Below are 26,642 nucleotides of genomic sequence, written 5' to 3'. Positions count from 1 at the left end.
CATGTAAAGCGACTTTGGGTACTTAGAAAAGCGCTATATAAATCCCAGTTATTATTATTATTATTATTATCCCACAGGTGAACAGGCAAATTGGTAACAGGTGGGTGCCATGATTGGGTATAAAAGTAGATTCCATGAAATGCTCAGTCATTCACAAACAAGGATGGGGCGAGGGTTACCACTTTGTCAACAAATGCGTGAGCAAATTGTTGAACAGTTTAAGAAAAACCTTTCTCAACCAGCTATTGCAAGGAATTTAGGGACTTCACCGTCTACGGTCCGTAATATCATCAAAGGGTTCAGAGAATCTGGAGAAATCACTGCACGTAAGCAGCTAAGCCTGTGACCTTCGATCTCTCAGGCTGTACTGCATCAACAAGCGACATCAGTGTGTAAAGGAGATCACCACATGGGCTCAGGAACACTTCAGAAACTCACTGTCAGTAATTACAGTTGGTCGCTACATCTGTAAGTGCAAGTTAAAACTCTCCTATGCAAGGTGAAAACCGTTTATCAACAACACCCAGAAACGCCGTCGGCTTCGCTGGGCTCATCTAAGATGGACTGATACAAAGTGGAAAAGTGTTCTGTGGTCTGACGAGTCCACATTTCAAATTGTTTTTGGAAACTGTGGACGTCGTGTCCTCCGGACCCAAGAGGAAAAGAACCATCCGGATTGTTATAGACGCAAAGTTGAAAAGCCAGCATCTGTGATGGTATGGGGGTGTATTAGTGCTCAAGACATGGGTAACTTACATTAACGCTGAAAGGTACATACAGGTTTTGGAGCAACATATGTTGCCATCCAAGCAACGTTACCATGGACGCCCCTGCTTATTTCAGCAAGACAATGCCACGCCACGTGTTTCATCAACGTGGATTCATAGTAAAAGAGTACGGGTACTAGACTGGCCTGCCTGTAGTCCAGACCTGTCTCCCATTGAAAATGTGTGGCGCATTATGAAGCCTAAAATACCACAATGGAGAACCCCGGACAGTTGAACAACTTAAACTGTACATCAAGCAAGAATGGGAAAGAATTCCACCTGAGAATCTTAAAAAATGTGTCTCCTCAGTTCCCAAACGTTTACTGAGTGTTGTTAAAAGGAAAGGTCATGTAGCACAGTGGTGAACATGCCCTTTCCCAACTACTTTGGCACGTGTTGCAGCCATGAAATTCTAAGTTAATTATTATTTGCAAAAAAAAAAAAAAGTTTATGAGTTTGAACATCAAATATCTTGTCTTTGTAGTGCATTCAATTGGATATGGGTTGAAAAGTATTTGCAAATCATTGTATTCCGTTTATATTTACATCTAACACAATTTCCCAACTCATGGAAACGGGGTTTGTAGTTTAAATCAATATTTCAAATTATATTTAATAAGCAATCGGATCAATGTGCAGGGACTTTCTTTATTAAAAAAAAGGTAATTAACATTTTATTTCCTAAGGGATGCTAAGTGCACTGATTCAGTGGAATGGCCCATTTGAATGAAAATAATGAAATATTGCTCTGTTTTGTACTCGACACAAAGCACCACAATTATGCCTAACCTTTGTCACTGGCGTATTCGTGTTTGCGGTGTTAATACAGTATGTTGTATTTCAAAAGGTCAGTGGTGTGCAACCGTTTGATGTTGCCTCCAGCAAACGTAAACCGTTGTACAGTATTCTGAGCCCGTTTTGTGCTGCTTCTCAAACTTGCGCTGGCTTCAAAACACACGTATCCACTAAGGATTTGGCAATCTCAAGACGCAGGGGATTTCTCCAGACGTCACTTGAACACGTCCTGGCTTCACGGCCATCAGGCGGCGATGGAGTGGAACGGACCTTTTCCTCAGGTGGAAACGGAGCGGAGAGACCATCAGATGTGCAACGGGATGTCCTAATTGGTGTCTTAGCCCTGATGGGTCCAATCAAAGGAGCACATGGGAGAGCAGAGCCAGAGACGCTCTACTGGTGATGAACAATGACCTTTAGGCTTTGGTTCAATCAAAGCTCAGATTAAAGGTGAGCGGTGCATTCGAGTTGACCTTCAGTGAAAGAACCGGAAGATGTATGTCTTCACATCGCAACTCTACCTGGCAGTGTTCACTCACATTCCAGTACTAAATGGAGCTTGACAGACAGAACCCTACCATTTAGCTGAGGAATGGAATTCGTTTTTTTTACCCTTTCGATGTTCAAAGACTATAGGTCCATTTCCAAACACCATCAAGGAGTCCAATGTTTGCACCTCCAGATAGTGAGAAGACTTTGTTGTGGACTATAATGTTCATTGTTCCGTCCCAACCGGTCAGAGATAAGACAGCATTCATCAAGCCATCTGCATTTTTTGATCTCACTAGTGCATCTTTAATAAAATCCTGTCCTCGAGGAAGACTTGCATCTATTTTAAGATGTTTTGCTTTGAATACCCCACCCCTTCTTCATCTTGCATTTAAGGTGGGGATTAAGACAGATGTCCGTGTTGAAGCTCCATTCACAACAGGCCTGCATCGTACTGGCCAGTTTTCAGACTATAATGTGATTTGTGTTTTAAGTTTCAGATTCTTTATTGTCATTCGGACGTTACGTCATGGATGCACTGCAGAACAAAGGTATACATTCACAATAAGTACAGATGGGTAAAAAATAGGTAACTATCAATAAAAATTAAGTATGGGCCTAATTTATTAAGATCCAAATACCACATGCTAAATAGCATGTGCAATCTGCTATTCATAAATTGTGCATACCGCCATATATAAATGAGGTTTTGGCGTGTACCATACAGCTCTCACCATGGAGACATGCACATAGCTGTGGCGTTTTGCTATTGAACAAGCAGCAGACATGCACCACTTTTTATGAGCATTTTAGAAGCAGTCCAGTGCATACACAATGAAACCCACTTTTTTATAGAGAGGCTGCTCATACTATGCTCAATACGCAAACAAATGCATACTTCAGACTAGTGTTATAACGATACCAATAGTTTGGTACTGGTACTAAAATTATTTCGATACTTTTCGGAACCACAAAAAAATTGCATTATTGGCTTTATTTGAACAACAAATCTTAGGGTACATTAAACATATGTTTATCATTGCAGTTAAGTCCTTAAATAAAATAGTGAACGTACTAGACAACTTGTCTTTTAGAAGTAAGTAAACAAACAAAGGCTCCTAATTAGTCTGCTGACGTATGCAGTAACATATTGTGTCATTTACCATTCTATTATTTTGTCAACATTATTAAGGACAAGTGGTAGAAAATTAATTATTAATCTACTTGTTCATTTACTGTTAATATCTGCTTACTTTCTCTTTCAACATGTTCTATCTACACTTCTGTTAAAATGTAATAATCACTTATTTTTCTGTTGTTTGATACTTTACATTAGTTTTGGATGATACCACAAAAACAACCTGCTCAGTGGCCTAGTGGGTGAGTTCAAACCCCAGTCGAGTCATTCCAAAGGCTATAAAAATGGGACCCATTACCTCCCTGCTTGACACTCAGCAAGGGTTGGAATTGGGGGTTAAATCACTGTAGAAGTTGCCTTCTAGTGGGTTCTGCTGATCACGCTCACTTGCACGGGAGTCCGGCGTTCAGAGTTCAACAAAGTTTTATTGATCATGAGTTGTAGCACCTCCCTCGACTTTTCAGTCCTCGTCACTCTGGTTTTCTTGCTCCAACGTCTCTCCAACCACTCCTCCTTCTGCTCCCGGCCGCTACTGATAAGAACAACAGGTGATTAGATAACTAGCCGCAGCTGGGCAATCTAATCACCTGTCAGCTGTGTTTCGAAGCCGGCCCTGGCACACCACACTCCTGCAGCAAGCGCGCCGACCACGCCCCCCTCCACAATCAACAAAAATGATTCCCAGGCGCGGCCACTGCTGCTGCTCACTGCTCACCTCACCTCCTAGGCGGTGATCAAGGGTGATGGGTCAAATGCAGAGAATAATATCGCCACACCTAATGTGTTTGTGACAATCATGGGTACTTCAACTTTTTTACTTTAAATTTGGGTATCAATCTGATACCAAGTAGTTACAGGATCATACATTGGTCATATTCAAAGTCGTCATGTGTCCAGGGTAGGGATGTCCCGATCCGATATTTGGATCGGATCGGCCGCCGATATTTGCCAAAAAATGCGTATCGGCAAGGCATGGGAAAATGCCGATCCCGATCCAGTTTAAAAAAAAATCTGGTCCGTGTTTTCCAACACACCGATTTAAAAATACATTCCACTTTTCTGCTGCTCCCTATTTTCCGTTCTGCATTTTCCATCACACCTTCAACACATCCACAGGTCTGTGTCCTAACCGTTAAGACGGCCATGTGAATTAAAAGTTACCGGTAAAAATGTCAGCTGTCTCTGTGCGATATAGAAAATGACTATCTGGTGATATTGGAGTATACGTTCTCTCGCAGTTGCTTTTAGCCGCGGGCATTACACTGCAGTTTCTTCTCACTCTTTGTTGTCAGTCCTTCTCACAGACAGCAAGCGCACCTTCTTACACACGTCACATACAGTCACGTCATACGTCATATTCGTATACGCCCTCTCCCAGCAGAGAGGTAGCAGCATGGCTAACCTTAGCTGGGATGGTAGCGCAGCCGTGCGAGTGGTAATATGAATAAAGGAAGAATTAATTAATTCCCAAGAAAAACAGCAGGGGGTCCATCGTCTGGCGGTGGTTTGGCTTCAAGTGGGAATATGTCGAACAAACAACCGTAATTTGTCAAGTGTGGAGCAAAAGCGTTGCTAAAAAAAGAAGCATTACTGCTAATATGTAGCATCATTTGAAAAGTCACCTGCTAGAGAATGAAGAGTGTTTGAAACTCCGCATGTCAACATCTCCGTTGGGTGCCACACGCCCACGCCATCAAAATGCCGAGGCAAACATTTCCAGATCAACAACATATGAAAGAAATTGTGATTTTTTTAGTTGTGATTTCCTTCTCTGCATGAAAGTTTAAAAGTAGCATATATTAATGCAGTATGAAGAAGAATGTTTTAATGTAGACACATAGAATCATCATACTGCTGTGATTATATGCATCAAGTGTTCATTAAAGGCTAAGGCAAAATATTGAGATATACATCGTGTATCGCGATATGGCCTTAAAATATCGCGATATTAAAAAAAGGCCATATCGCCCAGCCCTAGTTCAATGATGCCATTTCTGTTTGGCATGTACAATGTTGTCTATTTTGTGTTTATCCTTGAATAAACAGGTCAGTTTCTTGTTACCAACCATTGTGTATTATTCAAACTCACCTAATTCAGCTGGCTAGTTGTTATCAAGAGTACTAAAACCCTTTTCAACATGAATCTGACAACTAAGTAGGCTAAAAAACTTTAAACTTTAATACATGCTCGGATAGTCCAGTATCGGCCAGTATCGGTATCGGATCGGAAGTGCAAAAACAACATCGGTGTCGGATCGGAAGTGCAAAAACCTGGATCGGGACATCCCTAGTCCAGGGACATATTTCCTGAGTTTATAAACATCATATACATTTTTAAAAAATGAAAGAAAATATTGACGTAATCATAGTAGTATCGACTACATACGTGCCTGCACTTAATATCATTACAGTGGATGTCAGGTGTAGATCCACCCATGGCGTTTCTTTACATTTTGATGCCGGTGAGCTATTGTATCCTCCTACAGTGTGTAGTGAAGCATGTTTAGCTATTCCTCGTCCTGCAGGGATGACACTTGTAAGAAACGTACTTTATTTGTCGCCATGGAGACCAGGATTAGTAATTTAGAAGTAGCTAAAACACTGCCGACGGCGGAGGGATGTTAGCTGCTAGCTAGCTAGCCATGTCTTAAAGCACCTCTTCCTGTGGGCGTTTCAGTGTTATAACTTATAACTTATAACCTTTATCTTTAGTTTTTAAGCCAAAATGGGTCTGTTCTCCCTTTTCTGTCTACACACTGTGTCTGCTTGTAAGTACCAGCAATGTCGCGACGTGACTTCAACGTGGGCGCGGGGGGCTGCAGGACCGGTACTTTTCAGAGACGGTATCGTACCGAAAATGATTCATTAGTGTTGCGGTACTATACTAATACCGGTATACCGTACAACCCTACTTCAGACACAGAAACGCATCAGTTGATTTTGTTTTAATCAGCTCCTTAACTCACCCAGCATACAGCTATAAAATTATAAAAGCATGTTGCTCTATAGGCAATACGTCTAGTATTTTTTAATTTTCATTCTCTGTTCCTTGTCTGTCTCTGTGGCGCGAGCACCAATCCTGTAGCCGTGTGCGTAACTGTGTCAGTTTGCACATACTTTTTGCTAAATAATGCTCGCAAAACGGTGATAAGTGTTAGAAATCACATTTCGCGTGCTGTATAATATTATTGCATTTTCTCCTCCCAGTATTGTGGCTGTTTTTCCATTAATATGTTCTGCATTTTAATGAAGACAGACACGCAAAATGGGTTGCACGCCTTATTTTGTTCACTTGATAAGACTCAAATCCACTGGTTTTGTCGTATTTTCCTCAATTAGTTTTTTTTTTTTTTATATCTGCACTTCACCTACTGTCTCTGCATCTTGGGGTTCCGCTCAACACAGACCGTAACAGTCTCTGGCAAACTTTTTTGCATTTTTCAAGCACCGTGGCGATAGACCCCAACCTTTTTTTGCGGCTGGCAAGGCAGCTTCTTTGGCAACAAGCGTCTTTTTAGGCTTTCAAAAGGCTGCCGTAGATACCGTACATTGGCATTTCAGGTGGCTGATAAGGTTGATGTGTTGATGCACAATGTTTTTTTTACCCTCCTCACCATACTTGCCAACCTTGAGACCGCCGATTACGGGAGGTGGGGGGGCGGGAAAGGGGGGCGGGGAAGGGGGGCGTGGTTGGTGGCGGGGCGCGTTTGGGGGCGTGGTTAAGAGGAGTATATTTACAGCTAGAATTCACCAAGTCAAATATTTCATATATATATATATATATATATATATATATATATATATATATATATATATATATAAGAAATACTAAGTCAAGTATTTCATATATATATATATATATATATATATATATATATACCGTATTTTTCGGAGTATAAGTCGCACCGGAGTATAAGTCGCACCTGCCGAAAATGCATAATAAAGAAGGAAAAAACATATATAAATCGCACTGGAGCCCGGCCAAACTATGAAAATAACCGACTTATAGTCCGAAAAATACGGTACACACATATATATATATATGTATATATATATATATATACATATACAAGAAATACTTGACTTTCAGTGAATTCTAGCTATAAATATATATTTATTTTATTTTATATATATATATATATATATATATATATATATATATATATATATATATATAAAATAAATACTTGAATTTCAGTGTTCATTTATTTACACATATACACACACATAACACTCATCTACTCATTGTTGAGTTAAGGGTTGAATTGTCCATCCTTGTTCTATTCTCTGTCACTATTTTTCTAACCATGCTGAACACCCTCTCTGATGATGCATTGCTGTGTGGCACGCACAAAAGTGCTTTCATTAAATGCACTAGATGGCAGTATTGTCCTGTTTAAGAGTGTCACAACATTGCTGTTTACGGCAGACGAACTGCTTTACAGTAGACGAAAACTTGACTGCTGTTGTTGTGTGTTGTTGCCGCGCTGGGAGGACGTTAATGAAACTGCCTAACAATAAACCCACATAAGAAACCAAGAACTCGCCCTCCATCATTCTACAGTTATAACGTGATTGGGCAGGTACGCTGTTTATATTGTGGGAAAGCGGACTCAGGTCCGCATGGACCTGAGTCCGCCTGAATTTCGGGAGATTTTCGGAAGAAAATTTGTCCCGGGAGGTTTTCGGGAGAGGCGCTGAATTTCGGGAGTCCGGGAGGGTTGGCAAGTATGCTCCTCACGGAATGTTTGCGGAACTTTTGCCACAAGTAGCACGTGGAAATTCTTCCTCAGTAAAGAAGTCCCACACTGATCTCATTGTTTGTTCCCAATGAGCTCAGTGGGGGTTTCTTTATGACAGGCTTACAGGAATAAAAGAAGTGCTTGATTTGCTCACCCCAACCCACAAACAGCACATCATGGGTAATCTCGCCTCATGACCGTCTGGTTATCGGAGCTATTTTTAATGTCATTGGTGTGACGTCATAATCCTCATATCGGCCTAATAATTATCGCACACCTCTAGTATAAAGGATGAGTATGGAAATACAGGGTATTTATTAATCATCCATCCCAAAAGGTTAAATGAAGACTGAATCAGTTTCCCCATCCATTTATTTTGTTACAGACACTCAAAAGATAAACACAGAACACATTTTTCAGCAAATAATTATGTTCAGTTCAGTTCAGTTTCAGTTTATTTGGAACATGCATACGACACAATGTAATGCATCACACATTTCCAGTTGTTTCATTACAGCACGTCCGAAAAGGAGTAGGAAGAAGAGTTTATTTAATCCTACCCCTTTTCATACCATAGCAATTTTATCCAATTTCCTTGTTCTCTGTAACAGAACAGTGAACAAATAAATAATATGCCATAGTAAGCAAACAAATATTAAATACATAAATAATCTGTCTCAATAAAAAGGAAGAAAAAAAGGGTTCAAGATGTTCATCATAATTTTTGCTCTGTGTACTTTGTGAACACTTGTAGTTTGAACAGTCTCTTAAACTGAATCATATTGGTGTTTTGTTTAATTTCTTTGGTTCATCCATTCCATCATTTAATTCCACATACTGATATACTAAAGGTTTTAAGTGTTGTACGAGCATACAAATGTTTTAAATTAGATTTTCCTCTGTTATATTTCTCCTCTTTTGTTGAGAAGAATTGTTGTACATTCTTAGGTAGCAGGTTATAGTTTGCTTTATACATCATTTTAGCTCTTTGCAAATGCACCAAATCGTTACATTTCAATAATTGTAAATTAATAAATAAAGGGTTTGTATGTTCTCTATATCCAACATTATGTATTATTCTAAATGATCTTTTTTTGTAACACAGTTAGTGAATGAAACGCACATTTGTAGTTGTTTTCCTATATTTCTACACAATAACTCAGATATGGTAACACTAGCGCGCAGTAGAGAATATGAAGTAATTTTTGGTCTAGAACAGTGGTTCTCAACCTTTTTTCAGTGATGTACCCCCTGTGAACATTTTTTAATTCAAGTACCCCCTAATCAGAGCAAAGCATTTTTGGTTGAAAAAAAGAGATAAAGAAGTAAAATACAGCACTATGTCATCAGTTTCTGACTTATTAAATTGTATAACAGTGCAAAATATTGCTCATTTGTAGTGGTCTTTCTTGAACTATTTGAAAAAAAAGATATAAAAATAACTAAAAACTTGTTGAAAAATAAACAACTGATTCAATTATAAATAAAGATGTCTACACATTGAAGTAATCATCAACTTAAAGTGCCCTCTTTGGGGATTGTAATAGAGATCCCTCTGGATTCATGAACTTCATTCTAAACATTTCTTCACATAAAAAGAAATCTTTAACATCAATATTTATGGAACATGTCCACAAAAAATCTAGCTGTCAACACTGAATATTGCATTGTTGCATTTCTTTTCACAATTATTTTTGACAGACATTTTCAGTGAGAAACCTGAGCTTGTGCTTCACTGAGTTTATGAACTTGCATTCATATTTTGTTGAAGTATTATTCAATAAACATATTTATAAAGGATTTCTGAATTGTTGCTATTTTTTACAATATTTAAAAAAAATCTCACGTACATACACGTACCCCCATTTGAGAACCACTGCTCTAGAACATGTTTTGTTTTATTCATTATTGACGTGTTTTTTGCCACTTTATGTTGTATATTTTTTATATGAGATTTCCAGTTCATTTTATCAATATACCTAGAAATTTGGTTTAATTTACTCTTTCAATTTCTATTCCGCCTATTTGTATTTGTGTTTGACTATCCCTTCTACTGTTACCGAATAGCATCATGTTAGTTTTACTGAGGTTTAAGGATAGTCTGTTTTTGTCAAACCATGTTTGACGGTACAAAGCGTATCTTGTCGGAGCACTGTTCAGCTATAATGGATGTGAAAGATATGCATATAGTCGGAAATGACAGAAGTTGACATGTGAATGGTCTTGGGGATGAAAGCAAAGTTGACAGTTGAGTAGTGGAAATGTCACTTGCCATGTCAGTCGAAGTTTAACGGGAAAATGCCTGCAGGTGCTTTATTGCGTTTGAATGGATCTTATGGTGCAAGAAGCCGAGGTACAGTCACTGCATATTGTTTTTGCATCCACCCCCCAGCAGGAAACGTTGAGCACTGGCCTATATTTACTGTAAGTACTGTTGATGATGTAAGAGAAAGCTGTTGTACAAAAAAAAAAAAACAGCGCAACAGAATCAAATAATAGTTCTGATCTTCTTGTTTATGACTAATTAGCTTCTAGCTACTTCTACGCGATCTTTCCAATTAGAGAGCTACAAATCCAATTTCTCGCAAAGAGAAATCCCGTTCCCAACCTGCGCCAGTGCTGTTACTAAAAATACATTCGCTCCTCTCATTTAAATTGCTTGTATGCATGTTTCCTTTGCATTCAGCTGCAGCCCATGAAATGGTCCTCAGATGAGTAATTAAGGCAAAGCACAGAGAGCTGTTTCCTCATCACTACATTTCCAACAGCTGCAGAAAATCAAATTTTGCCAACAATTCTTGTTGCTAGAAAATCGTTCTGTTTGCCAAGCAGCAAACTAAATCCTGCTCAACCTCCATTCCGGTCTGTCTTCATGGCACTCATGCACAGCACTGATACAACCCATTCTATAGGAAAGGTTTAAATGCAAATGAAAGCACATTTGTCATCCTGTGTAAACCCTTGACTATTAAAAATGTATTCAGGTTGCTGCTCTTTTGTAATCCGATCCAATCCCACTGCTCAGAGACATTCCATGCTCTCGTTAACCGTCAGTGGGATTCCTTGCTGTGATTAGGCAGATGAGGTCAGTTTTAGTCAAGGCCTGCCCAGCGAGCGAGGTTGCAGTCATGAACCCCAGGAATAATGAGCACTAACATTACAGCAGAAAATTATTTTTTTTGCACATTCTCTATGTTCTTCATTGCTACAATAATTATGACAATTAGTTGTGGATTGTGTTTTTTATTTTTAAATGTATTACCGTATTTTTCGGACTATAAGTCGCAGTTTTTTTCATAGTTTGGCCGGGCTCCAGTGCGACTTATATATGTTTTTTTCCTTCTTTATTATGCATTTTTGGCAGGTGCGACTTATACTTTGGTGCGACTTATACTCCGAAAAATACGGTAATTAATTTTATTTATATTTAAATTATTAACCTGTTCAAATTGAATGTATTAAACCAAACTGTGCATGTGTTCCATTCTTTAAGTACATGTTCAGAATTTTTTTAAGCATCGGCACCGTTTTTAGGTACTGATTTGGTACTAGTATCGGTGAAAGTACAAAACCCAAAACCAGTGAAGTTGGCACGTTGTGTAATTCGTAAAAAAACAAAACAGAATACAATGATTTGCAAATCCTTTTCAACTTATATTTGTGGGTAGCATATTGATGCGGAATCGTTACTTCAGTGCAACACGGACACTCCGGACAAAAATGTGAAGGTATGAGGTGATTTATTTACATAACAAACAGAAAACAAGCAAAAGAAAAGCGTGCCGAAACGCACGGGAAGCTAAGGCTAACACTTAGCACAGGAGTCTGGAACATGAAATACAAGAACGTGAATGTAGCTTACCGCAAACAAGGAGCACAGGACGAGTGAACAGAAAGGCAGGCTTAAATAGTGTCAGTGATGGAAAACAGGTGCGCGTCGGGAACACAAGCGGCAGGTGAAAATAATAAGTAACCATGGTGACGAAACAAACTCACAGGTGCACAAGCAATAACTAAAGGAGTCCAAAACTAACCAAACATAACTAAACAAAACATGATCCGACCACGGATCATGACAGAGTCTCCCCCTTAAGGACAGATTCTAGATGTCCATAAAAAAAAACAAGCAGGGTCAAAAGTCACGGGAGGGCGGAGGGAAGACTTGGCGATGGGTCGCCAGGCCAAATGTCCCCGAATCCACCGAGGCAAAGTCAAGTGGCGGCGGCGAGTGGAACGCCGCTGCAGCAGGCGAGGCGGGCGACCCGGGAATGGCCACATTCGTGGCCGACGGGGAGGTGGGCGCACTTGGCGAGGCGGATGACCAGGGAGCGGCCACATCCGTGGTCGACGGGGAGGTGGGCGCGACAGCGTCGTCGTCGTGGCAGGCTTGGGCGCAGACGAAAAGTCAGGCGTGGACGCAGCAGCAGACGAATCAGGCGTGGACGCAGCAGCAGACGAATCAGTCGTGGACGCAGCAGCAGACGAATCAGGCGTGGACGCAGGTGCAGGGGGCGAAGCTTGGCGTAGTGCGGGCGCAGGGGGCGAAGCTTGGCGTGGTGCGGGCGCAGGCGGCGAAGCTTGGCGTGGTGCGGGCGCAGGCGGCGAAGCTTGGTGTGGTGCGGGCGCAGGCGGCGAAGCTTGGTGTGGTGCGGGCGCAGGCAGCGAAGCTTGGTGTGGTGCGGGCGCAGGCGGCGAAGCTTGGTGTGGTGCGGGCGCAGGCGACGAAGCTTGGCATGGTGCGGGCGCAGGCGGCGAAGCTTGTCGTGGTGCGGGCGCAGGCGGAGAAGCTTGGCGTGGTGCGGGCACAGGGGGTAGCCGAGGAGCAGGAACAGGTGCTAGCCGGGGTGCAGGAACTGGAGCAGGTGCTAGCCAAGGAGCAGGAACAGGTGCTAGCCGGGGTGCAGGAACAGGTGTCAGCCGAGGTGCAGGAACTGGAGCAGGTGCTAGCCGAGGTGCAGGAACTGGAGCAGGTGCTAGCCGAGGAGCAGGAACTGGAGCAAGTGCTAGCCGAGGAACAGGAACTGGAGCAGGTGCTAGCCGAGGAACAGGAACTGGAGCAGGTGCTAGCCGAGGAACAGGAACTGGAGATGGTGGCGTCTGCAAGCCCACCGGAGATGATGGTGGCGTCTGCAAGCCCACCGGAGATGATGGTGGCGTCTGCAGGCCCACCCGGGCTAAGGTTAGCCATGAGCATGGCGGAGGCGGTCTAGCTGGGGGTTGCGGCTTGACATGCCGACGGACTGGTGGTGGAGGACGAGCTGGAGGTTGCGGCTTGGCAGGTCGAAAGACTGGTGGTGGCGGCCGGGATGGAGGTTGCTGCCTGGCTGAGCGCAGCTGAGCAGCCCCACCAGCACAGTTCCCGGGCCCAGCCCCCCCCTCAAGGGGCGGATACCAGACGCGCCCCGGAACAGTCTTTAAGGGTGGGTGGCGGGAGGTAAGGAGGGGGTTAGACTCCTCCCCTCTCGATTGTCCAACAAGTCTACCCCCCCCCCCCCCCCCCCACCCACCCACCCACTTTAGACTGGGTGGGAGCAATAGTCACTGGGGGCGGAGCTTGAAAAACAGAAGACTAGGACTGAAAAAATCTAAATCTTGAAAAAATCTTATCATAAAGGTTATTTCTAGAAACAAAGTCCTTAGTGGGTGGCTGACAGAGAGAGTTAGAGGATTGAAAAAAAAAGTTCTGGTCTCTGAAGTCATCGGAAGTGGGCGGAGTGACGTCATCAAAAGTGGATGGATACTGGGCTGCCTGCAGCTTTGTTCGGTCCGGGGGAGGAGCTTTCGGGAGTGACGCGTCTTCGCAGCAAGGTGAAGCCCTTTTTGACTGCTTCCGTCTTCGCTTACGCGTCCGATACTGTGGAGGTGTGGCAATGTCCTCGGGCCATTCGGAGTTGAGTGGGATCAACTTCCCATTCGGACCCCACATCAAGTCCTGGCGCTCCAAGGGGGAATAGCGGAGCGTCTCCGCCTCCATTGCCTCCAAATCCAGCTCCTCAAAGTCCGGGGCGAAGGAACTGTATGCTGTGCTCCTTCTGTCACGAGGGGGTCGCATATTGATGCGGGATCGTTCCTTCAGTGCAACACGGACACTCCGGACAAAAACGTGAAGGTATGAGGTGATTTATTTACATAACAAACAGAAAACAAGCAAAAGAAAAGCGTGCCGAAATGCACGGGAAGCTAAGGCTAACACTTAGCACAGGAGTCTGGAACATGAAATACAAGAACGTGAATGTAGCTTACCGCAAACAAGGAGCACAGGACGAGTGAACAGAAAGGCAGGCTTAAATAGTGTCAGTGATGGAAAACAGGTGCGCGTCGGGAACACAAGCGGCACCTGTATAATAAGTAACCATGGTGACGAAACAAACTCACAGGTGCACAAGCAATAACTAAAGGAGTCCAAAACTAACCAAACATAACTAAACAAAACATGATCCGACCACGGATCATGACAATATTCAATTGAATAGACTGCAAAGACAAGATATTTAATGTTTGAACTGAGAAACTTAACTGTTTTTTGCAAATAATCATTAACTTAGAATTTAATGGCAGCAACACATTGCAAAAAAGTTGGCACAGGGGCATGTTCACCACCGTGTTACATGGCCTTTCCTTTTAACAACATTCAGTAAATGTTTGGGAACTGAGGAAACCAATTTTTGAAGCTTTTAAGGTGGAATTCTTTCCCATTCTTGCTTGATGTACAGCTTAAGTTGTTTGACAGTCCGGAGTCTCTGTTGTCGTTTTTTCACGCTTCATAATGCGCCACACATTTTCAATGGGAGACAGGTCTGGACTACAGGCAGGCTAGTCCAGTACCTGCACTCTTTTACTATGAAGCCACGCTGTTGTACCACGTGGCTTGGCATTGTCTAGCTGAAATAAGCAGGGGCGTCCATGATAACGTTGCTTGGATGGCAACATATATTGCTCCAAAACCTGTATGTACCTTTCAGCATTAATGGTGCCTTCACAGATTTGGAAGTTACCTATGTCTTGGGCACTAATACACCCCCATACCATCACAGATGCTGGCTTTTGAACTTTGCGCTTCGACCAATCCGGATAGTTATTTTCCTCTTTGTTCCGGAGGACACAACGTCCACAGTTTCCAAAAACAATTTGAAATGTGGACTCGTTGGACCACAGAACACTTTTCCACTTTGCATCAGTCCATCTTAGATGAGCTCAGGCCCAGCTAAGACGGCGGCGTTTCTGGGTGTTGTTGATAAATGGCTTTGGCTTTGCATAGTAGAGTTTTAACTTGCATTTACAGATGTAGCGACAAACTGTAGTTACTGACAGTGGTTTTCTGAAGTGTTCCTTAGCCCATGTGGTGATATCCTTTACACACTGATGTCGGTTTTTGATGCAGTACCACCTGAGGGATCCAAGGTCACGGGCATTCAATGTTACATGCAGTGATTTCTCCAGATTCTCTGAACCTTTTGATAATATTACGGACCGTAGATGGTGAAATCCCTAAATTCCTTGCAATAGCTCATTGAGAAATGTTGTTCTTAAACTGTTGGTCAATTTGCTCACGCATTTGTTGACAAAGTGGTGACCCTCGCCCCATCTTTGTTTGTGAATGACTGAGCATTTCATGGAATCTACTTTTATACCCAATCATGACACCCACCTGTTCTCAATAATCCTGTTCACCTGTGGGATGTTCCAAAGAAGTGTTTGATGAGCATTCCTCAACTTTCTCAGTCTTTTTTACCACTTGTGCCAGCAATTTTGAAACATGTTGCAGGCATCAAATTCCAAATGAGCTAATATTTGCAAAATAAAGCAAAGTTTTCCAGTTGAAACGTTAAGTATCTTGTCTTTGCAGTCCATTCAATTGAATATAGGTTGAAAAGGATTTGCAAATCATTCCATTTTGTTGTTATTTACGATTTACACAACGTGCCAACTTCACTGGTTTTGGATATGTTCAGGATTTTTTTAAGCATCAACACAATTTTTAGGTACTGATTTGGTACCAGTATCGGTTTAAGTATAAACAATATCCATCTTTAGAGGTAGGGCCTGGTGGAAGTCTGCGCTCTCCAAATGCGTCTCTAATGTTAGTACTTAAATAAATTTGTATGCATGTATTTTGCTCAGAGATGTAACGATAAACTGTAGTATTGATAACCGGGGTAAAACTCCTGACTCTTCGTATTACAGTTTGAATTCAATTAAAATATAGAAAATCCGTGATGAATAACCACACTTTGATAAACTTATGGACCGACTGGCTTGTTATAGTTTAAATGCTAACATGAACACAAACGACCTTTAACGCCTTTACCCGTTAAGAAATGTCATACCTCAATCTAAACCTGTATAAATGCATTACTGTCTGAACAACTAAGATATTCTCATTGAACATTAAAGGCCTACTGAAATGCGATTTTCTTATTTAAACGGGGATAGCAGGTCCATTCTATGTGTCATACTTGATCATTTTGCGATATTGCCATATTTTTGCTGAAAGGATTTAGTAGAGAACATCGACGATAAAGTTCGCAACTTTTGGTCGCTGATAAAAAAGCCTTGCCTGTACCAGAAGTAGCAGACGAGTAGCGTGACGTCACAGGTTGTGGAGCTCCTCACATCTGCACATTGTTTACAATCATGGCCACCAGCAGCGAGAGCGATTCGGACCGAGAAAGCGACGATTTCCCCATTAATTTGAGCGAGGATGAAAGATTCGTGGATGAGGAAAGTGAGAGTGAAGGACTAGAGGGCAGTGGGAGCGATTCAGATAGGGAAGATGCTGTGAGAGGCGGGTGGGACCTGATATTCAGCTGGGAATGACTAAAACAGTAAATAAACACAAGACATATATATACTTTTTTTTTTTTTTTTTTTTTTTTTTGAAGGGTCAATTCAAGATGGCGGAGTAGAGCGCGTCCAAAACTGAAGCTCCCCTGCGCATGCTCTAAAAAACTCTAAGCTACTTGGATTTCTGCCATAATTTTTTCTTTTACGAACAACGCTTTCCTTATTTGTTGCACACCCGTTACAAAAGTTTAATGAAAAGGGCAACAATGGAGTCGGGATCGTCCTCGTCTCAAACACCTGTCGTCACTGAGGCTTATCTTGAGACTTTACTCAGGAAATTTTTCAATGAGGCTGAGGATAGATCCCAAAAGCGATTCCAGCGATTGGAGGATCAACTTGGTACAATTCAAGATACTTTATCCAAGCACGCTGCCGATATAGAATCTGTCCGCAATGAAGTGTCTTCTATTGAAACACGTGTCCAGAGCAATGAGGACGCTATGCTCAATTTCACTAGCATGCTCACGAAGATTGAGAAAAAAATGATAGATCTCGAGGACAGAAGCAGGAGGGATAACATTAGAATCATCAACATCAAAGAAGGCGAAGAAGGAAATAACGCGCTGTCTTACCTGTCCGCCAACATCCCCAAGTGGTTCCCTGCCTTGGCTGCAAATCCTCCGGAGCTCATGCGGGCCCATCGCATCGGCCCCCCGCGACAATCTCCCCGTCCCAGGGCGATGATTGTTAAGTGTCTGAGGTACACGGATAGGGACCGCATCCTGAAGGAGGCTAGGAAAGTTCCTCTTCAGCTCTCCGGTAACTCCGTTCGCTTTGCCCCGGACTACAGTGACGCGACGGCCAAGCTGAGACGACCCTGCTACTCCACTATGTACAGCGCTCGGAAAGCTGGTTTTGAAGCCTTTCTCATTTATCCAGCAACTATCAAACTCTCCAAAGGCTCCCAACAACACTTTTTTGACAATCCAGCAGAGGCTGAAAAGTTCATCTCCGCAGCCTCGTAAACTCCACTGAACTTGGGGGTACTCACACAGAGACATGGACATACGACACTTGGTAAGACTATTTTTGTTTGATTTTTCTTCAATGAGACTTTTTCATCGTAGTGCTTCTGCGCAGGAGACAGGCATGGATCTGTTTACTTCCTGGGTTGTTGATGCGTCATGTTGCCACGTGACTGTTTTTCTTTTTTCTGTTTTTCACTAAACCACAATATTATTTTGTACACAGAAGATATATAAGAGTTTTATTTTTATTTGTTTCTATTTGATATCCGAACCTAACTATGCAAATGGTGTGATGAATGGGAATTATTTAGGAAACTATTTTTGCATTTTGAAGTTGTTCCATATTAAATATGTGATACTTACCACACCTCATGCATGTATGATATGTATGTATATGTATATATGTATATATATATATATATATGTATGTATGTATATATGTATGTGTATGTATGTGTGTATATTTTTGTTAATATTACTTCTTTAGTTTTTTACTTTTGCAATTGGATATTTAGTAGCTCTTGGGGAGCTTTTTGTTTTGTTTTGTTTTTTGTTTTCCATGTTTATTTTATTGCCTGCAGTGTACGAGTGCATGTTTGTGTGGGTGTGGATGAGAGATTGTTTATGTTTGCTTGAATGGTCCAGTTGTGTGCATGTTTGTGTTGTGTGTCTGTGGCCCACAGTCCTTGACCATATGCCCTCTTCTCTTGTTCATGTTTCATGAACAGAGGAATGATTTATCTGACCATGATTACACACCCTCTTCTTCCTTTCATGTTTCTGAAATAACTCTATATGGATAGTTCTGATAGTGAATTCTCCTCTGAAATAGAGGAGAATGAAGATTTGATAAACTCCCACAATTTGGAATCGATCAGTTTCTCAGACCACATCAACTACAAATCACAAAGATTTATGAGCGAAATGGATCCAGATAGAAATGCTCCTCAAAACACCAACAATGATTGTTTATATTATACTGACGTCACATTTGATAAAACATTTATGCAAGATAAAAACATATCTCTAGTACATTTTAATAGCAGGAGTCTATACTCTCATTTTGATGATATCCAGGACTATTTGAATCAGTTCAAATCTCCATTTGATATTATAGGTATTTCAGAGACATGGATGAATGAGAATACAAGTAATGAGTTTGAATTAAATGGGTATGAAATGTTTTGCACCAACCGTAAAAATAAGAGAGGAGGAGGTGTGGCTCTGTATGTGGACAAAAATATCAGCTGTAGTATTGTAAATGATATGTGTTTAACTGTTGAGGAACTCTTCGAATGCGTCACTGTGGAATTATAATTTTCAAATAGGAAACACATTATTGTAAGCTGCATTTATAGAACACCAGGATCCGACTTAAAAATATTTAATGAATGGATGGAAAAATTATTTAAGAGAAACAAAAAATATATAGTATGTGGTGACTTTAATATCAACCTTTTGAATCCTAATAAACACAAACACACAGCAAAATTTATTGACACCATGTTCTCCATGGGCTTATTCCCACTGATCACGCGACCCACTAGAATCACAACACACAGCACCACACTTATTGACAACATATTTTGTAACATTGTAGATCAGACTGTAACTGGAGGCTTGTTAGTGAGTGACGTCAGTGATCATTTACCCGTGTTCATGGTGTACAATATTAACTGCAAAACATCCAAACTTGTAAATAGTGAATATTATCGTAGAGCCACAACAGAAAGATCATTAACAGCACTAAAGAATGATTTAGCGAAACACAACTGGGATTCTGTTTTTCAAACGTCAGATATAAATGCAGCTTATAATTTATTTCATGACATTTTTTTCTCACTTTATGATACACACTGCCCCATCAAAAAATGCACTATAACTAACTCCACAAAAACTCCATGGATAACTAAAGGGCTTGCGAACGCTTGCAAAAAGAAAAATTATTTATATAGGACTTTTTTTAGGCATCAAACCATAGAAACAGAACAAAAGTACAAAACATATAAAAATAAATTAACCAGCATATTAAGAGCAAGCAGAAAAGAATACACCACCAAACTATTAATCCAAAAGAAAAATGATATAAAGGGTATTTGGAAGGTATTAAATACAATTACTGGGCATGGTTCAAACAGTCCTTGTTATCCAGAGTTTTTTGTTGAGAACGACCAAATCATAAGTGACAAGAAGATGATTGCTGACGGCTTCAATATGTTTTTTGTTAAAGTTGGGCCTGAGCTGGCAAAAAAAATCCCAATTAATGATGAACAGCCCATGGAACTTATTGGAAAAAATCCTTACTCGATGTTCCTTACTCCGACTGTCGAAAAGGAAGTTTTAGACATTATTCAGAAAAGCAAGAACAAAACATCACGTGACATTTATGACCTCGACATGAGGACGGTCCGGAATGTAGCGGAAGAAATCATCAAACCATTCACATACATCTGCAATTTATCTTTTCAACTTGGACAATTTCCTTCACAAATGAAACTCTCAAAAGTCATCCCCATCTTCAAATCTGGAGACAAACACCACTTCACAAATTACCGGCCCATCTCCCTTCTGCCACAGTTGTCAAAAATATTGGAAAAATTATTTGATAATAGACTTCGTGGCTTCATTGAAAAACACACATTATTATCTGATTGTCAATATGGGTTCCGACAAAATAGGTCAACTTCATTAGCTTTAAGTGATCTAATAGAGAACATTACTAATGGTATCGAGAAAAACAAATTTGTTTTAGGAATTTTTATTGACCTGCAAAAGGCTTTCGATACCATTGATCACCAGATTTTGGTAAACAAACTGGAAAACTATGGCATAAGGGGAGTGGCAGGGAAATGGCTGAAGAGCTACTTGAATGAGAGACAGCAGATTGTTCAGATCGACCAACATCAATCTACACTCATGAACATAACCTGTGGAGTCCCCCAGGGGTCGATACTGGGACCCACACTATTTATAATGTATATCAATGAAATATGTAAAGTATCAACACTGCTGAAGTTCATCCTCTTTGCTGACGACACAACCATTACATGTGCAGGTGACGACGTAAAGCAACTTCTGGCCTCTGTAACTGAGTAGATGATCAAGTTAAAAACTTGGTTTAATACCAACAAATTGTCTCTGAATTTAAAGAAGACCAAAATCATGCTCTTTAGCAATCGCAAAAGTGAAATACCCATCAGGATTGTTATTGATGATACACTAATAGAATATGTTCAACACAATTCATTCTTAGGAGTGGTAATAGATGAAAATATATCATGGAAGCCTCATATAAGTTACCTGAGGACAAAAGTTGCTAAATGTGTTGGAATGATGAGGAGATCATGTCATTTATTGAACACCAATGCTCTGCTTTTATTGTATCATTCATTTATTATGTCATATCTAAACTATTGTGTTGAAGTCTGGGGAAATTGTTATAAATCTCATCTACAGCCTTTAGTCACTCTGCAGAAAAAGGCCATTAGGATTGTGTCCAATGTTCACTACTTACATCATTCAAATCCACTATTCATGGAGTTAAAGCAACTTAAACTGCACGAAGTGATCAATTTTAAAACTGCTCAAATTATGTTTAGGGCATCCCAAAACTCTCTACCATCCAATATACAAAACCTATTCCAGGATAGAGATGCTCACCATAGTTACAGTCTAAGAGGAAACAACAAATTATATTTTCCTAAATTTAGAACAACTTTAAAATCAATGTGCATTTCAGTGCGTGGAGTCAGTCTGTGGAACAACTTAGGGGACGAGTTAAAAACCTGTTCTAACATGATTACATTTAAAAGACTGTTTAAAAAAGAAGTACTGAAGAAGTACGAGGAGGAAAGAGAGTGATGCCCTCAGCACAGAGCGATGGGAGAGAGGTGTATGGTCAGAGAGTGTTTGGGCCTGTGTGTGTGTGTACGTGTGTATGTGTGTGTGTGTGTGTGTTTTGTCTCGTCTCGTCTTGTTTTATAGTAACAGTGGTACTATTGTATTGTTAGTGTACAGGAGCTTTTCTTGTTTTTGTTTGTATAGTATTGTTCTTGTATTATATTGTTTATGTTAAATGTGGAATGAGTGAGAGGGGTTGGGATATTATAAGCATCTGCTTCATCCAACCCCTTTTCAAGCCTTGCATAAATGTCCCTGCCAAAATGTTTAAAAAAAAAAAAGTGTGTGTTGTTGTACTGTGCAGGTTTGAAATAAATAATTCAATCAATCAATCAATACTCTATTAGCCACAACACAACCAGGCTTATATTTAATATGCCACAAATTAATCCTGCATAACAAACACCTCCCCCCTCCCGTCCATATAACCCGCCAATACAACTCAAACACCTGCACAACACACTCAATCCCACAGCCCAAAGTACCGTTCACCTCCCCAAAGTTCATACAGCACATATATTTCCTCAAGGTCCCCAAAGTTACGTACGTGACATGCACATAGCGGCACGCACGTACGGGCAAGCGATCAAATGTTTGGAAGTTGCAGCTGCATGCGTACTCACGGTACCGTGTCTGCGTATCCAACTCAAAGTCCTCCTGGTAAGAGTCTCTGTTGTCCCAGTTCTCCATAGGCCAATGGTAAAGCTTGACTGTCATCTTCCGGGAATGTAAACAATGAAACACCAGCCGTGTTTGTGTTGCTGAAGTCGGCCGCAATACACCGCTTCCCACCTACAGCTTTCTTCTTTGCTGTCTCCATTGTTCATTGAACAAATTGCAAAAGATTCACCAACACAGATGTCCAGAATACTGTGGAATTTTGCGATGAAAACAGACGACTTAATAGCTGGCCACCATGCTGTCCCAAAATGTCCTCTACAATCTGTGACGTCACGCGCTGACGTCATCATACCGAGACGTTTTCAGCAGGATATTTTGCGCAAAATTTAAAATTGCACTTTAGTAAGCTAACCCGGCCGTATTGGCATGTGTTGCAATGTTAAGATTTCATCATTGATATATAAACTATCAGACTGTGTGGTGGGTTTCAGTAGGCCTTTAAGGCTGTGCTGTCTTAGAAAAAAGTGATTGCTTTAACAGGAAGTGAACTGGCGGGACGTCACATAAACCGGTTGTGAAGCAAAGTAAACACCCAATTTGCATTTATTAAAAATACACATTCTAAAACGTTTACATTCTGCTCCCCTGAGGGAAGTCCCCACAACACGGCTCGAGGTATGCAATCTGCTGCTTTTTATTGAAACTTTAAACGCACATAGCTTTTTAATAGCACTATTGATTGCTCGCCAAACCCAGCAGCGCTTTTCAAAGATTGAACAATAAAACAGAATAAAGTGTACCTTTTGTGCAAAAGTTTAAATCAGACTCTTAAAACAAACGAAAAAAGTGGAGATGTACAGACAATTATCGGGCCAATATGAGGAACTATGAAGTCATACAGATAAATCCGATAACATTAGCAAATAGCTCAGAATGATAACCGATTAAAACCAAAAAAACACTCCAATGAGGTGGATTAGGGTGAGGATATTTTTCTTTTTTTCTCCCTCTTCTTCCACTTTTCTCACTGCATATTAACCAAGCTATAGTGACATTGTTATTGTAAGAGCTAACGCAAAGGAACTGCTTTCAGAAACACAGCGCCTTGCTCACAGAAACACTCAAACTGCTCCTCCGGCCTTGAGCGAGAGGTAATCAATGCTGCTGAATCACCTTTGCCTTTGAAAAAGTTCATAAGCCGATCAATCGATTAACTTTGAAATTCAACTTAGACCCGAAGACATCGCTAGGAAGACATAGCAAGATGCTCCTTCACACCAGCATTTTTACAGGAGTGAGGAATATGTCTAATTCACTAGCGAAATGGGGCGCACAAGTCCCGTGCTGAAAGATACAATCATCCCACATGTCGGCATCCTAGTGAAAGCGGACATTTTAAGTGAGTGTTTTATGTTCGTATTTTAGTGCTTCATGGTGGTTTAATGTCTCACAAGAGCTGGTACTGCTTAGCACTGAGCTTTTAAAACTTGTAGCTCATCTTCTGTATATTCAGGTGTAAAAAATATTAGGTTCTGGATGATCATTCGTCCCAAAGTAGTCATTGTTGGCTCTCACAAAATCTGCCATGACTAGCGGAAGTTGTTGATGGAAATATAATTTTTTTGCTTTGAACTGTGAGACATTAATGTGCCCAGGAAATAAGTTCCAGGTCTGCATAAAATGACCAAAGTATTGTAAGATTTACATTTTATCATGAATGTGCCTGTTACAAACGAGGCTTAAATCTTCCTGCAACAAGCAGATACGAGCAAAAAATCTAACTATGCAATGGAATAGATCCCTATACGTTATCAAAAAAAGATTTGTCAAGTGATATCAAGGATTATACGTCGGTCGCGTTCCCAGACATATCAAACTATTGTGCTCCAGATGTCCTTCCACTCAGCAAAACAGATGGAAACTTGGAAAAGCATGGAGGTCTACAACTTCTTTGTGTGTGGTTGGGTCAAGGAAATTGCTATCAAAACTCTCTCGGATAAATATGCATTGTTTTTGCTCAGGTAAGGTTGCATATCATGATTTAACTTTGCGTCTACCGGCATGTTTGTTGCTGTTGCACGCGCTTTTTACGAGTAGCGTGTTTTTCCACGTTTTTATCAAAATATAACCATTGAAGTCAACATTGCGTATGTGCTGAAAGCTTCATTTATGATTTTTGCCTTTGGTAAAAGATCAACTCTTTTAGGTTTTGCTCACATTTGCTTTCTTTTATTTAGACTCGCCGAGTTGTTGCTTTTCGAGCAAACATGTATTTAAGGAACACAAATAATGTCAAGATAATATTTAAGTGGGAAATAATAAACTTTAAATGGTAAATGGGTTGTACTTGTATAGTGCTTTTCTACCTTTTTAAGGAACTCAAAGCGCTTTGACACTATTTCCACAGTCACCCATTCACACACACACATTCACACACTGATGGCGGGAGCTGCCATGCACGACGCTAACCAGGCCCATCAGGAGCAAGGGTGAAGTGTCTTGCTCAAGGACACAACGGACGTGACTAGGTTGGTAGAAGGTGGGGATTGAACCAGTAACTCACAGATTGCTGGCACGGCCACTCTCCCAACCTCGCCACGCCGTCCCCATTTAAAAGTATACCAAACAATCCTTTAAAGGCCTACTGAAACCCACTACTACCGACCACGCAGTCTGATAGTTTATATATCAGTGATGAAATCTTAACATTGCAACCGGCCGGGTTAGCTTACTAAAGTGCAATTTTAAATTTTACGCGAAATATCCTGCTGAAAACGTCTCGGTATGATGACGTCAGCGCGTGACGTCACGGATTGTGGAAGACATTTTGGGACAGCATGGTGGCCAGCTATTAAGTTGTCTGTTTTCATCGCAAAATTCCACAGTATTCTGGACATCTGTGTTGGTGAATCTTTTGCAATTTGTTCAATGAACAATGGAGACAGCAAAGAAGAAAGCTGTAGGTGGGAAGCGGTGTATTGCGGTAGGTGTTGTGCTGGATAACGCACCCCCGCCGTAGAATGCACCCCTTGACTGGTGTGCCGGATAACACAGCCGGTGTTTCATTGTTTACGTTCCCGGAAGATGACAGTCAAGCTTTACCATTGGCCTGTAGAGAACTGGGACAACAGAGACTCTTACCAGGAGGACTTTGAGTTGGATACGCAGACACGGTACCGTGAGTACGCATGCAGCTGCGGCTTCCAAACATTTGATCGCTTGCCCGTACGTGCGTGCCGCTATGTGCATGTCACGTACGTAACTTTGGGGACTTTGGGGAAATATATGTGCTGTATGAACTTTGGGGAGGTGAACGGTACTTTGGGCTGTGGGATTGAGTGTGTTGTGCAGGTGTTTGAGTTGTATTGGCGGGTTATATGGACGGGAGGGAGGAGGTGTTTGTTATGCAGGATTAATTTGTGGCATATAAATATAAGCCTGGGTGTGTTGTGGCTAATAGAGTATATATATATATATATATATATGTCTTGTGTTTATTTACTGTTTTAGTCATTCCCAGCTGAATATCAGGTCCCACCCGCCTCTCACAGCATCTTCTCTATCTGAATCGCTCCCACTGCCCTCTAGTCCTTCACTCTCACTTTCCTCATCCACGAATCTTTCATCCTCGCTCAAATTAATGGGGAAATCGTCGCTTTCTCGGTCCGAATCGCTCTCGCTGCTGGTGGCCATGATTGTAAACAATGTGCAGATGTGAGGAGCTCCACAACCTGTGACGTCACGCTACTCGTCTGCTACTTCCGGTACAGGCAAGGCTTTTTTATCAGCGACCAAAAGTTGCGAACTTTATCGTCGATGTTCTTTACTAAATCCTTTCAGCAAAAATATGGCAATATCGCGAAATTATCAAGTATGACATAGAATGGACCTGCTATCCCCGTTTAAATAAGAAAATCGCATTTCAGTAGGCCTTTAACGATGTGATCACTGAAAACAGTTTTCGACTCTGCTCCCTTGGACTGGAGCGTAAGCTGCATGCTTTTCTTGTCGTCGTTTCGTAAAATCTTGGATTCTTCCGCGCTTTTTAAATGACAATTTGAGGAACTCTGAAAAAACGTTTATCCTTTTCGCGATTTGAACGTTGCGTACAGCCAAAAACAATACAAGCAATGGGCATTTTTTCTTCGAGAAAGGCTAAATAGTGCCTAGTACCCATTGAGAACAGAGCTAGCTTGACCACCACGCATGTTAAATGGTCAGGACAGGAGCCGGATGTAACGTCAGTAAAATCCAAACAATAGCTAGTAGTGCAATCTGTATTATGTCGGAGTCACATTCTGCTATTGTTGATTGTAGCTTTAAATTTAGGACGTGGACACATTCTGGTTGGCTCAAACAAAGGTATTTACAAATGTAC

The 26,642-nt window shown here is 41.2% G+C and overlaps 1 protein-coding gene across 2 annotated transcripts in view; it reads left to right on the top strand.

Moving 5' to 3' along the window:
- cfap221 (cilia and flagella associated protein 221) overlaps positions 1-26,642 on the top strand; it is a 148,206-nt gene that overhangs the window by 59,879 nt on the left and 61,685 nt on the right. The window contains exon 25 of one of the 2 annotated variants that reach the window (XM_072915875.1): positions 1,755-3,014. The exons of the other annotated variant lie outside the window; for it this stretch is intronic. The gene's annotated coding sequence lies outside the window, so the exon portion shown is untranslated. Of the gene's footprint in view, positions 1-1,754; positions 3,015-26,642 lie in introns of those variants that run through there. 2 annotated transcript variants of the gene reach the window in all.

The sequence above is a fragment of the Nerophis lumbriciformis genome, linkage group LG23, assembly GCF_033978685.3.
Source record: "Nerophis lumbriciformis linkage group LG23, RoL_Nlum_v2.1, whole genome shotgun sequence".
NCBI lineage: Eukaryota > Metazoa > Chordata > Actinopteri > Syngnathiformes > Syngnathidae > Nerophis > Nerophis lumbriciformis.
Note: the sequence above shows the minus strand (reverse complement) of the source record. Positions and strands in the feature narration are given on the sequence as shown.